This window comes from Neodiprion virginianus, chromosome 7 (genome assembly GCF_021901495.1).
Source record: "Neodiprion virginianus isolate iyNeoVirg1 chromosome 7, iyNeoVirg1.1, whole genome shotgun sequence".
NCBI lineage: Eukaryota > Metazoa > Arthropoda > Insecta > Hymenoptera > Diprionidae > Neodiprion > Neodiprion virginianus.
In genome coordinates this window covers 8,280,081-8,295,439 of record NC_060883.1, presented here as the reverse complement: position 1 = coordinate 8,295,439, position 15,359 = coordinate 8,280,081, and the positions used below count along the sequence as shown (strand labels likewise).

Genomic DNA, 15,359 nt, shown 5'->3' with positions numbered 1-15,359 from the left:
TACTTGTTATGTATCAACACAATTTCTTTAATACAAATAGTCTTTTCTTAATCTATATATTGTTTTACGGTTGGTACTTCCGTGGAAGATAAATCACAAGTCAGGTCAAGCCATATAGAAAAGGCAAAAGTCCCACACATGGCAAGGTAATGCTGCGCTGAAGGAACTACGACCCTAAACAATAAAGAAATATCGAACAATGACTAAATAAGTAAAGAGTCAGTCGTACAAGACTTCCAGCGTGGGTTTTTTACTTCTTAATTATTCTCGGGTTTTACCCGTTTACAGAACTTGGCTGCCAGAGGTGGACCCTGTCTGGACTTCAGGTACGCGAAGATGCAAAAGAGTCGCGTATTGTTCAAGTTTAAGACATACCTGCATGCTGCCACTTCCATCCTACATAAAAGATTTTCACTCCTATCACAAATACTTCCGGTACAAGTTCTTGACCAATTCCAAATTCCCACCAATTACAATAATCGACCAATGTGAAAAATAAACGAATCAACAAGCTCCTACACCCTCCACATATCCGTAAATCCTCCAAATTCCTTCTTCGATAGTCAACCAAAAGGACAACAATCTCAAGTCTTGACCAAATATCTCAACCTAATTGACCATTAAGTCAACTACTCATTGATCCGTCTGACAAATAACTATTTCGCACTCTGACAACTTCAACAAACTAACTAACAGATAATATGAACATCATTACAATACCGATTTAAATATATGAACAACGAGTTATACAACTTGGAATCTTGTAACCAAATATCTTATATCCAACGTGTAAATAAATAGTTAGATTTTCCAAAAATCGATTCAACGGATAATCCCCAATTAAATACACTCAATCCATTAAAATACCGCGAGGATACCCTTACGGAAAAACCCCCAATTTTGACCCCAACACAACCCCCAAAATAACCCTCAACCTCTAACGGGTAAATTCGTACCCCTTGATTCAGAGTTCACCTCAAAGTCGAAGGTTTACTCCCAAGTCGAAGGTTTACTCCCAAGTTGAGGGCTTACCTCTTAAGTGAGGGTTTACCTCCAAGTTGAGGGTGAACCTCCCAATCGAGGATTCACTTTGAAAGAATTCTCGAGTCAAGAGCTTATTATGTCATTTTATTGGGGTTATAGATGTAACGGTATTACAAAAGTGCATCGCACACCATTAGTAAATACAATAGAAACTGACTAATCAAGAAGTTGTCTGGTTATTTCTCATTTGATATCTTGAGGCAATCATATACATTTATTATATATGAATTTGGATATTCATTTTTGTCACTGAATGCCACGAAAATTATATATTAACATTATTAAATTCTTGTATATCTATACGAATTCGCGTTTAATATAGAAGGAGGGTAAAATGTATTCACACGTAGAAAAATAATAGTTAATAAAATTTAACGTACGTATGATTCATATAGCCATGAAGAATTATCTATACCCAATGCATTCCATTTATAATTATATTATAATGAAGAGTTACGCGTACATGTACAATGTATATACACTATATGAAAATATATAAAATATTCAGATTCGATAATTTTCAGATAATTTCCAACAACTATCATATAAAAAATCACTGAGAAAATCAAAGAGGATCAATGTTTTTGATTCACCGAGTTGACGTAGGAATCCCCATATATAGTGTATTTTATGATTTCTAATTTCAGCCCTGAAAAAACTAAGTAGTATTCTTTTGGAGCGTTGCATAATGACATGCAGGGTAAGTCAAATACAATATCAATAGTGCTCCTTATACTATATGATGCGATGGTTTAATTCCAGTGAGCTGCTCGAAAGTTGAATTCAAATTAAATCATTGGTTTTGCTATAAATAATCTATAGATAGATCGTTTCAGATGTTATTTAATAGAACTTCAACGAGTATCATAAGAATTACCTTGGAAATTTCACGGGTTATGTTACCCTACAATGTAATCAGGGGTTCACCGCCAATCTTTTACATATTATATTTCCGCGTTGACACCCAAATTTTCGAGTTTACCCTCAAGAAGAGTTAGGTGTATCCCTTGGGGTTGCAGGGGAGAATCCCCGCAATGTTGATAGTTCACCCTCACATTTACCATCAGTTAAATTTTGGAGATATGAATTACCCGCATCGTTGAAGGTGTACCTTCATGTTTTGGCCATTGAATCTTCAATTGTTAGGAATTGACCTTTATCGTTACGGGTTTACCTTCAACGTTGGAGGTGTACCTTCAACGTAAAGGCTTCACCTTCAACATTGAGGGTTCACCTTCAACACTTGGGAATGAACCTTCAATTGTTGAGGGTTAATCTCCATCTGTTGGAGATAAACCTTCCATTAATGATGGTTTACCTTTAATTTTTAGGGGTGAACCCCTAAATTGAGGGGTTTATCCCCAACTTTCAGGGTGAACCCCTAAATTTTGAGGCTTACCCGCAAAAAATTGAGGGTGTTTTTTCGTGAGTTTAATGACTTGTTAGATTGACACGTATTCTAAGGTTAGATTCGACGGTCACAGGTTGTGTTATGTTTATTATGATTGAGTTTGTTTCGCGTTCAGCCGACTATGGCGCTGTAAGTTTTTTTGTGTTGCCAACATAACTCTCTAGTGTAAAAAATTAGCTGTCTCAGATTCATTGTCCCCAAGTGTACCATCCAGATGTGTGCAGTCCTTCGTCGCTCGAATCAGTGAAATTTGATCGGATCATAAAATATTTCATTTTCTTCAAATATCATGTGCGATTCTGCAATAACTTTTTTTTCTCTAAAAAAAAAAAGTCCATAATGGAAATCCAGAGTAACTGAAAACAAACACACATATGGGCCATTCCAAGTCAACTCGACCAATGATTTGCCCGAAGCATTTTTGATTTGTTTCAGGATTTTATATGATCCTCCGATAGCAAAAAAGGATTCCTTATTTTTTTTATATTTTTTTCCACAACTGTTAATTCTTAGTGATTATTCAAACCAATCGAATCGTTGGCATTTTTCGAAAATTTCAAAATCTTATTTTTCATTTCGAGTATTCCGACAGCAGCCTATAATGTGGTGTTACATGGGGGTGAGCATGTGCTGAGCGGTGGTGTTTGATGATTATGAATAATCAAAGATGCTCCCACGTAACGACAATGAATAAAAATTAAAACTGAGGAAGACTTATCTCTCGATAAGCCAGTAATGTGGGTACGTTGTTGCCTAGTCCTATACAGGTCTGTGAGAGTTGTTTGAATGGTTGAGGCTAATTTATAATGAAATGGGATAGGTTATCGTTCAAAATAAATGGTTGAATATGATTTTGATTGGTAGAAGATAAAGTATATTCTTCAAACGATTAATTATGAAATGAATCAGTGATATAAAAGAAAAACCAAAGATTGTATAATCATAAAATGTCTGAATTTAAACATAGATAACGTCGACGGACGAATTCATATTCAAATACAGAGAAGCTGTAGAACTAGTTGAATTCAATCGTTTATGCTTCTTTCAAAATGTAGGGTTATTTTAACCCTTTCGCTACGGACGCATTCTACGTCGCGCCGTCCCCGCTGACCGAGCAGTCGCGGCAAGCGTCCGTACTTGCGGAACACCGTGCGTACAGAGCGAGCGTCAGGCGTTGGGTGACTATAGTCACCGCTAGGACAGAGCGAGCGTCGGGCGTTGGGTGACTATAGTCACCAATCGGACAGAGCGAGCGTCGGGCGTTGGGTGATCATAGTCACCGATCGGGCCGAAAGGGTTAATGATATATGAATAGTATATTACTAAACATAATGCTCGTCAAAAACATCTATCCTGAACGACTATTATTTCTGCTTCTGGTCGGTTATTATTAAGATGGTATCTCTCTGTTTAGATTAAACGTAACTTATGTTACCAATCCAATTCTACGCTACGGATCGGTCGATCCGTAGAATCATATCCGTTATTTAGCTCTGATTTGAACCTGCAAAAATATGGTTTGGGGGCCGAGCTGAAGAGAGGAGAGTGTCCTCTGAATAGCCAAGATTATTATCTGCAGCTAGGTGCCAATTCTGTCTTGCTGAATTTTGCTATGGAACTCTATGAGAAAACCTATATTGATATTCTCAGAAAACAATACTGAATGTTCGACAGTGGCTACTGAAGCTTGCCACTTGTTTTTGTTAAATAAGACGTTATGCAAAATTTGGAATGATGTTGAAGAAGACTACTCGAATTAACTTATCTTTAGATGCGAAGTTCGGCGAGATTGAGAGCCGTCGGTCGTATAGGTCGGTGTCCGTAAAATTCTGGTGGAGAGCCTCACCTCGAGATCGGAAGGGTTGATGAATCCGAACAATGATGAACGTCAGGCACTTTTCGTAATCACGAAATTTTCGAATTTACATTCTTTCAACAATATTCTTCTCGTAAAACAATGATTTGCACATCCGCATATCATTTATTAGACGGCTTTGCTTGTTTACGCGGCTTTTCATCCGAAGCAAGAATTTCAGATGTAAACATTACACATTATATTTTTACTTGTGCTTGAAGAGACGAAAATTCTTAATCGTCAGGCACTTAGCTTTGTGAATTTCGAATGATACTCTACTATCGAAAGCTACTGTTTGAAAAAGTCAATTTGGTTCACTCACGGTATATACATATATATATTTTGAAAATGATTCTAACGATTATTCATTAAAGATGATAATGTAGGTGGTTATTATTATAAGCACTTAATATTACCTGATTCAGTTTGAATCAGGGCCGAACTTGATTTAATTGAGGAGAATCGAATATAATGAAAATTGCTATTCGCGAAATAATGAGATTTAGTAAACAGTAAAGATTGGAACGTAGAAGATAGTGAGTCTTTTGCAGCTAACAGAATAACTGAATGCTCGGTTTTGACGAATTAGCGCGAGACTTTAGGCCGGTCACAACTAAGATTTTCCAACGCTACTCTTGCTCGAGAGGGCTAATCCGGGTAGACATCCACGCACTTCACGACTTGACAGACGAAAGACATGGCTTCTTGGGCCTGAGGGTCCAAGGAGCTGCAGTTGCAATAAGTTACAACGGTAATTAGCCAATGAAGTGCAAGGGCTACCTCCTGGTGCCGAAATCTACACGGTCAGCGTTACTTCGCGCTCTTCGATGGTGTTCCGACGTTTCTCAATCTCGTCGCTTACACGTGCAAGATGTTGACAAAAAGTATCTTAAGATAATTCTCACGCATTCATCCACACATCTTAACAGATAAGCTATTTTAATTTGGTGGTTTCAAAGTTAGTGGTTTATCCTAATTATTGATGATAATTTTGTCTCAAAAAGAGAGATGTTCTTAGGCTGAGCGCTGCTGATACTAATTCAGCAGTCTCTTGTCTCAGTTCTTGGTACCAGTTAGAAGAAACAAAGTTGAACCTTATACTAGGGATCGTTGCTGGTTTCTACGTGACTTTTGCCAGGAGGGGTGGAACTCGCCGGTTTAGGCAATACGATATTTTAATGCTATCTATGGCTGTAGCTTTCGTTACAGCGTTGAAAGGGAATTTTGAAAAACACTTCACGTATTGAGAGTCCTAGTTATATCGTGATTTCGAAAAAAGGTACGCCCAAGTAATACACCGGATGTAACAGTGGCGACTTTTTTAAATTTATTGAACACTTCAAACGTCTCAAACAAACCAAAAACCATATTTAAGGGATCGTCTCAGTGTGAAATTTTCAAAAAATTGTTTTTTTTTGTTTTGCATTATCGTATAGTATACACTGTTCTAAACATTCTCTCAAATTTTTAAATCGAAATTCAAATTATTACGGTCGCTACAGCGTTTCTTGTAGAAATGGAACGGGTTTTCTACCTGCGCGAGTACTAAGGTGCTTAGGTTCTATAACCTTGCAGAATAAACTGTCCAAGCATTTCAGTTCGTTTTTGACATCCACCACGGATAGACGTACGAGAGAAACCCCCAAGAAAAAAACCAAGACCTGGCATCGCCGATTGATCGTAAGTAAACGATTTATATAAACTTTTCCAACTTCAATCTTTAAACGCGTTTTTCTCAGAATGGTGTTTTTCAAAACGGTTTCCACTCTCAAAGAAAGAGTTTTAAAGATATCTAGTTCCAATTTCGGGAGAACATTTTAAACGCCATTCTTTATCGCGCTATGGAAGCTTTTTTTTTTTTTGAAAACTTCCTATTTTTTTTACGAAAAACTGTCGAAAAAAAGGGTCACATTCGACACTTTTTGTTCAAACCGCCGCCATTTTGTCAAATTTGAAAAAAAAACCCCTCCATAGCGCGATAGCGACTTTCCTACAGATCAATAATCTTTTTGAAATTTTTTTTTCAGATCAAAATTGCGGCCGTCATTGTGGAAACCGTGCAGCACCTTTTTTTCACGTGAAATTACAACAATTTATACAACAATGATGCACTCAATAAATAAACTTAAAAAAAATCATTTTGTATTCTTCATAAACGTATTTATTTATGAAAAAAAAACCAGACCGATTAGTTTATTTGAACATTAAAAAAAAAAAATTCACGAAAATCATTGATTTTTCGGAGGGTCACACTGAGACGATCCCTTAAACGTACCAAAAATTTACTGAAAATTACCATATATTCTGTTTTCTCGCGCAAAAAGATTTAGAATTAGACACAGAATTTTAATATCAGTAAGCTACACGTCTGCCAATATTTTCTTTATATGCAGGGTGCCATAATTGACCATATGGACGCAACCGGTAACTTGAGTAAATGACTTATTAGAGTTATCTTCCAACATGTTTATAACTACCTGCACAGCGAATACTAGCTTTCGGCGTCTACCTCAAGTTTTTTCAGCGGAGAAACAATGTGAGTAGTGCAATATAGGGTGGGAGCCCACTATCCGAAAGTCTACGTCATCAAACATCTAGTTACTTCATAATACTTTATTTGGAAGGATATATATACTAAAGAATATTGAGCCATTGGTCGGCCAAAGCATATCCTGCCGGGATATCCTTAATTAAGGTAATTTACCTGGCGTAAACAGGTATTTCACCTATGTTACGACCCATCCGGCTGAAATTTATGCAGAAATATCAGGTATTTGAAACTATTTTGATTTGCCTTGCTTCACCCTGGCGGAAGTGCTCGGCTGACCACCCTAAAAAGGTGTATTTTCAGTATCGCACCTGCGTCATCGAACATCCGGTTTTTTGTTTCTTTTTTATTGTAAGGTTCTAGCCGTCTACTATACAAATTCTTTGGTCCGCCTAAGTAAAAACTGGCACACATACATGCGTGGCAGACCAGATTTACAGGACTATTTGCCTTATCAAGAATTTCAATTGAAATACTGTTCATCATGCAATATCAAAATGTAATATAAATGCAATATTGTCATGCAATCCAAGTAATAAAAGAACATCATGTGTTGTGTGAAATTTATTGTTTACCATAATAACAAGTTAGCGTGAAATAATAATAGGTAGGAGAAAATATACATTACAGTATTAAAATTAAAATAACAGTATTATAAAATATGCAATGTGTGATAAACAAGGAGAAACGAGAAAATACAGTATTGTGCAATTATCATTTAAAACTAATATGCCTTACTTAATCGTTGGTATCGGAATTGTAAATATCTACAGAACATTTTGAATCTTCATCTTCGTCTAATTCAGCTTCACTTCATTCCTTACCATCTATAATTACATTACCAACACGTAACGGTGTTGGCATTCCTTTACACCACAATAGTGTAAGTTAATTATTTTTTAAACACCAACCATAATCTGATGGAGAAAGATGAACGGATCGCGGATTGGTAGCATTTTGCCACATCTTATTGACAAGAATGGTTCTTAACATTTTTTGTTCCAAGGATCGCCAGCAAGAAGGGATGCGACTTGAATTCAAGTTTTTCAAATTGTTTATAAAATTTTTGTCTTTAGTTGTGAAAGCATGAAATCACTGGAACATTTGGTCTGCCACGCATGTACGCCATTTTTACTTAGGCAGACCAAAATATTTTTATAGTAGACGTTTACAACTTTACAATAAAAAAGAAAAGAAAAACGGATGTTCGATGACATAGGTGAGATCCTGAAAGTACACCCCTTTAGAGTAATCAGCCGAGCACTTCCGCCAAAGTGTAGCAAGAAAGACCAAAATAGTTTCCAATATCTGATATATCTGTATAAATTCCATCCGGATGTTTCGTAACGTAGGTGACGTAGGTACTTTCATTAAGGATATCTCGCCAGGATATTCTGAGGCCGGCAACGGTTCAATATTCTTTAGTATATATCCTTCTAGATAAAGTGTTAATTAACCGGATGTTTGATGACGTAGACTTTCGGTCAGTGGAAACCCATCTTAATAGGTCGAAAGGCAGATTTGAGCACATAATACATAGTATCCTGCCTCTTTCAAAATTTGGAGGGTGGTAATTCAAAAGTACAGCCATGTGTAACCTTGATCTTCGGCCTCGTCAATTCGTATTATTTTTAACCATAGTACCTATCCGGGAAAAAACGTTCTTATATGATCAGATAAATTTACATGAAATTATATCTGAAAGACGTGCGATCAAATTATAAAAAATTATATCCTCGGTAATAAGCATCCTTTTACAAAGACAGCATCTATTATCAGAGCGAGATTGAGTTATCATGTACAATTTTTCAGTCAGTTCCAGATACACGCGTATCTCGACCTGCACACGCTGATCGACGAGCACAAGCTTCCACGTTCAATCAAGTAATTCAAATATCGGCTAAAATTTGGCATTCTATAGGGAGTGCCTCCATTAAGTTCACATGGATTGGAAATTTTTGTATAACTCAACGCATGCTATATGTTTTGCGAATCATTGTGTCAACAACATTCATGGTTTGATATGTTCTTCGATTTATAACTATTGTTTGGAAAATTTATGGAATATACAATGCTCTATTTTATGTAACCTGTTGCCACATAAAAATGATGGGTAACGGCATAACGGGCTATATGGAAATAATAAAATCGATGTCGAAAGTGGATAGAGTTACGAGAATTTCATGTCAATACAGTTTTCATCCGAATTTTCCATTAAACATACCTTTTCGGACCAAAAATATAAAAATCAATTCTTCTTATCAAGTATACATAGCTTCTTTGCAAGAATAAAGAAATCAACACGTATCATAATAAATTAGTGACACGATAAAAAATTTGAAGTTGACTATACTTAGCAGGCATTTTGCAAATAATATTTTTAGCAAAGAATTGAATTGTATCATTATTGTTTTATGTAAGCATCATTACCTGACATAGAGCGTCTTGGCACAAGTTTAGACGTTTTCTCTAAACCAATGGTTATTGATGCTTGAAACACATATGCACATGTAGAAGTGATTTTTGTCTGCAGAATGAGAGAAAATAAAAAGGTATCCTTTGAACTTACACTAGGTACGGAAAATTATGAAGTGTATTGCTAGTAAAAATTTTCTCACCGTACCATGCTTTCACGCGCACAATAACTTGAGAATAAGTATAGTCCAATTGTGACAGATGTCATGACGATAAACAAACCAGATTACCAAAAAATCCCATGGTGAAACTCATTGATGGAGCAGTGTACAGAAAATTTACGCGGATTAGATTAAGGGGATTTTGACGTTTTTGAAAATTTTGAAACTCGGAATTTCAATCCTGCCCTATGTGTTCGCTCCTTAAGTGACCCTCCTTTATTTTGGATGTACCGCCCTACAACATGTTTTATTTTTTATCTCCTAAAAAGGTTCCAACTATTTCTTCTTTTTGTAAAGAAGAACGTAAGGCAACGAGGATTGATTTTAATATTTTCTTCACATCAAAATTATTTGCTCAATATTCATTTAGATATTTTTCGTCGATGAAAATTCGCCTCATGTTGATTGAGGGATGAAAATTTTGGCGATGTCGCTGGGTCTTTTTTTTTTTTTTTTTTTAATTCAAAACGAACCATTAGAACCAAAAATAATATATTTTGGGAATTTTCGATTTCGTATAATATTTCCTGACAGTTTAGGACAGTAGTGCGGAGTATTTTGTACAAAAAATTTGGACGCAATCAAATACTTAACGTTGCAGCAATTTTTTTCTTCGACCGCGTTGTCTTCGAAAACAAAATATTTGAAAAGTCGACTACCTCTGATTTTCTGAAATTTTAAATTATTTGTCAATCAAAATAAATGAGTGCAAAACCAAATAATTGCTTTTTTACATACTTTAATGTTGCAAAAAATAAAAAAAAAAATTTAGTTTAAGCCGAGAGTCGAAAATCCGAATCCTTTAAACTTGAGCGTGAATCATCCATATAGTGTACATAGCAAGCATCACCTTATTTTAATAATTGGTATTTGCTTCTATTGAAGTGCCTTGTTTCAAATATTTGAAAAATGTTTGCGAAATTTGACACATTGAAACAGTATTTTTGATTCCTAGAATTGTAAATATTGGATGTGATAATATATCACTTACATTGTCATTCTATAAATGTGCCTTTTCTAATCCACATTGTATTTCAGTTAGCAAAGAATTTCAGTTCGGAAATAAATGCTTGGAATCAAATTGTTCTGAAAACATTTTTTCCGTGCACCGAAAATATGTATTTCAAAAGTCTTCCCAAAGGAAGTTGTTGCTGCAAATGTTTATGAAGCAAATTAATGAAAAATTAAGTTCTTTGACTCGTGACTCTGATCATTTTTTTTTATTTCTTTCTGCTACCGACAATGCTGATCGAATGAATAGGTTTTATTTTACAGCAAAGATGTTTGATCCAAACTCGTAACATGAAACTCCACGTATCTGTCATTTATTGATCAACGCTCTGATCTTAGAGCTAGAGTAATTTTCGAAACAAATACTCGAAACTAATGTAAATGGTGCACTGACAGATTGGACCAAAAATATATTTTCGATATCCGTAATGGAAATGTATGTAAACATAATGTGACTTAGGATGATTTTTATAGAACACCACTTGCCACTTAAAATTTGCTATAGATTAGTTTAAACTGTGAAACCATCATGTTTAAAGGATAGATTTGAAGATACAATTGGTTCAAACAATTGTGAAAGTTTATATGTTCAAAATAATGGCCTTCATAAGCAGCGAATTTAGTGAAATCTTGTTTTCACGTTTTGAGCCATCAACTTCAAGCTGTAATTGCATAGCTTATAATAACCGTATCGGAACTTCTAAGTGCGATTTTTAAAACTGAGATTGTGTACATTTTAATGGTGTATCAACTTCTATTGATACAGCAAAATCTTCAAGTGCTAGCTACGAATAACGTAACAATGATTGTACTGCGAAAATGCGAAATTTATCAATCTGTAAACATCTATAAATGCTGAACAAATGATCTTTTTGAGTCCCGATTTTAGAAGGTTGTAGGTGAAAGTTGAATCTTTGTAAACACATTTTGGTTAATTCTTTCTTAAATCAAAAATTCACTTCATTAATTATTTCCAGCTTTAATCGCTTCTCAAAATCAAATATCTCGTGTAATAATAAAAGAAATTCTCGTGAAGTTACATTAAATTTTCATCCAGCTCATCAGATTTTTCAAAATAAGCGTATTGAAAACAGCTAGCATAATCACGTTTCACGTGAAGACGAAGCGTCTCATGTACCCATAGATGCGGCAGTAATTATAAATCGTCAACTAATATCGTTTAAGTATCATAACCATAGTAGAAATAGCAATTTATTCGGATCTTTATTTTGCAGGAATAAAATATTGCTACGATTCAACTATCACACAATGAAGAAACCGCTAGTATTGTGTCTTGTATAAAATTTTACAAATTTATCTCTCAAATGTTGAAACCCAAGAAATTTCGGATTATTTCAAATAATACCCTGTCTACTAGCCTGCAGTTGTCTCAACTGCTATAGAATTTTAAATTACGTTGATTCTAATAATTTTAATTGACCACTTTTGCACAAGAGCCAGTGGTAAATGTGTCTATAGTTAATTCACATCTTACGATAAGAGCAATGACATTCGTCCTATGCATAAAAACTGTATAATTCACTTATGTTGAGTACAAAAATTTATAAAGTTACTCACAAAACACACTATTTTGATTTCACGAAGAAATCTTTTGCGTTATTTGAAGAGAAGTACCCAATTTTCTTTCTTGTCGTCGATATTTGTCACTGTCAGTAGGGCGAAAATTATAATAATGCGTATTATGAGTCGATTGGGTGCGTTGCACTGCGTGTCCGACAGAAGACTGGTTCCGTTGCGTAAGATTGTAAGGCTGCGAGGAGAAATATGAGTAGCCTTTTTTACTGCGACCGATCGAGGATACCTTACAAGTTCCACGGGTGTATGATGTCATAAAATCGATATTGTCGAAAAGAGAAGAGAATTATTTCCATTATTGGACGAATAACCATAAATTCTAGTATATTAAGACCAAGTAACATAATTTTTTTTTTCAATTCAATCCATTCCCTATTATGCATTAACTGATTAATCGTGTTCAATTTCCAAACTGCTCAGCTCATGATCAAGACATGGGCAGCACGCTTGACATCGTGTTCGAAATCGCGAGCTGTGCTTGAATTATTCAGTAAATTCCTCGAGAAACTTATTGATGAAAAATATATCCGTCCTTTCACATGTACTCGACTGTCGGTTTGTCTGGTGTATTCTGAATTCACTTGAACAATACGCCGTCGAATACGACGTTACAGTCTTTTAATTCCCAAACAAGATTCGATATTGAATTAAAATTTGCGTTTTTGTTTCACAAAATAGCGAACTCATTGGAACTGAAAGTTTATAAATAAAATATACACAGTTTTTTAAATTACTTTATTTGATCATAAAAGAAAATAGTGCACTATTAAGGAGAGAAAATATACATAAAAAAAACGGATTTTAGGGAAAGACTAATAATATGAAGGATTAAGGATTACGCAAAGACTAATAATATTTCTCGTAACTATTAATGGATAAGGTTAGCGTATCGTTCAAAAAAACCTATAACTTTTCTTTAATTAGCAATAAAAATATTCTTGAATCAAGAATACGTGTAATTCTTGACCCAAGAATAATTATACTTGATTCAAGAATAATTTCGCAGTAAATGCACGTTTATTTTTCGTACACTATCATTATTAATCCAAATTTGAAATAGCACACAGACTCTTCCTTATCACCATACGCGCACATACTTTTTTAATGACTTGAATACACAATAGTGTAGAAATTTGAAAAAAAGCTTGCCCTTTTATTACAAGCGCTTTTAATGAGATAGTGAGTTTTTCTTCAATTTTATACTGAATGATGCCGGTTTTCTTATGGTGATACTGCGCCAAATTAATTTTCTATCCAAAAATTCATCAACTCTGCCAGGAAAAGAATTTTCTTCAAAGAGCCGTTTAGTTTTCAAAATTTGGCGCGCAAATTAGAATTCAAAAAAAAATTCAACAATTAAATCTCAGGGAACACGTTTGCATAAAAAAACCAGAAGTACTAAAACTTTCAGGTTAGCCTGCGTTCAAACGGTCCATGCGCTATCTATTCATTATCGATTTTAGAGATTTTTTTGAAGCATGCTACATCTGGTTTCAAACGAACCTATTGTGTGAACTGTTTGCACTATTGTATATTGTTTTTCATAATATGAATATACAAGAAACTGATTTATCTTGACATATAAACCATTATACAACCTAGTAAAGGCGCTTTCGGAACGTCTATTATTTTCTAGTGATGACGTGTATAGGCAACCAACTTGTTCTAGTTTGTAGTAAGACTGTTTTTTTTTTTTTTGGAGCAAAATTTGCAATTTTATCAAATATGATTCATTCACATTATTTTTAGGACCAGAGTACCTGTGTCCATACAGTTGTAGCTTTTTTTGAACCGTTGCCGTACCAGTGAGAGCGTAAAAGTATTTTACACTGTATGAACAAGCATTTTGACACACACACAGGCGCTATTTTGACATTAAAATACTACCTTAAACTAATTTTCCTGCATATCTTATGACGAACGCCTTTCGCAGCATGAACAATATTTAGTAAATCTCAATTTCCCAATTCAAAAGAATATGCATTGTGACGCTATACTGGACCCCAATCATAAACACTCTTTGCTGAATGCAAAAGTAAATGAATATTGAGTGTCATTAACACTTTTAACGGTTGATCGGTCACTCCATTTCAAAAATTCGAATATTGTCCTTTTATAGAATATTAGCTGCCCCCGTCGCGGCTTCGCCCGCATCCAAATTTAATGACCTGACCTACAACCGCGCCTAACCTAACCACCGGCATACAACTACATAAAATATGCTCTCAACTGAATAATCAATCTTATCCGTAAAATTTTCACTTGTAAATATTGGGTCAAGGTTAGACTTTTTTGATTTTCTATCTGAATACGATTATTTGTATTATAATTATATAAACTGAGATTACTCTTAATTAGGCTATCACAGAATCTTTCTCCATTTGTATCGTCATATTCACAATTTAAACTGACATGGTGAGCATTAAAATATCCCAAAAAACCGAATATTTATCTTTTTGAACATCACTGAAAATTTGATTCCATTGATTTTCCAATAAAGTGAGACCAGGAGATCGATAACAAAGAATTAGATCGAAAGGAGGATTTACATTAGTAATAGATATACCTGGTAATTTGACAGTGGAATCAGGACTGTTCAGGTCGTCCATTATTTTAAAGGCTAAGTTGTTTCGCAGTAATACCAAAATGCTCCGCATCGTTAGTCATGGTCTTGGCGGTATGTCTTAGAGCCAGCAATATTGAAGTTTCTCTCTTCGTCATTTGCGTCGGATAACCATGGCTTAACACACATAAATGCATCAATTTCATCGAGATTTTGCTCAAGTTCATTTTTCTTATTTGCAACACTTCTAGCATTCCGAAGCAGAATTTTTAGATTTTCATTTATAACTTGCTGATTGTCATTCGTTGTAAGGTAGTTAATATTTAGATTATTGTGAGTTTTTTACTATAATTTGGTTTATTCAATTTTTAGGTTTGTGAGAAACTTAAACCAGAATCACTAAACTGTTGGTCAATTTTTTTTTTTAATTCTTGAAAGTCTTCTTTTAACATTGTTATTTGTAATACAATTGTTTGGTGGAGTAATCACTGACACAAGGTCGTCTAAGTTATTTGTACATTTATTTGCCAGTTCAATGACGTTTGCATGGTTGTAGGATTCAGCTGGAAAATTTTGGAAAACTTTCAAAATTAACTATTGGCGTCGTTAATGCTTCGTTGAAAGCCTGTTTTGCAGGGAGCAGAACATCACACATGTCGAATTTTTTGTCTTTTTCAGTCGTTTCATCATCTGGT

At 34.8% G+C, this 15,359-nt stretch overlaps 1 protein-coding gene and 1 long non-coding RNA gene across 2 annotated transcripts in view; one reads left to right on the top strand and one right to left on the bottom strand.

Moving 5' to 3' along the window:
• LOC124308426 (peroxidase) overlaps positions 1-12,279 on the bottom strand; it is an 88,064-nt gene extending 75,785 nt beyond the window's left edge. The window contains exon 1 of the mRNA XM_046771134.1: positions 12,084-12,279. The gene's annotated coding sequence lies outside the window, so the exon portion shown is untranslated. The remainder of the gene's footprint in view (positions 1-12,083) is intronic.
• On the top strand, positions 5,837-6,430 carry LOC124308429 (uncharacterized). Its single transcript, XR_006908985.1, has 2 exons — positions 5,837-5,990; positions 6,338-6,430. It is a non-coding gene; the product is annotated as an uncharacterized LOC124308429 (long non-coding RNA).
• Positions 12,280-15,359: the final 3,080 nt, after the last annotated feature.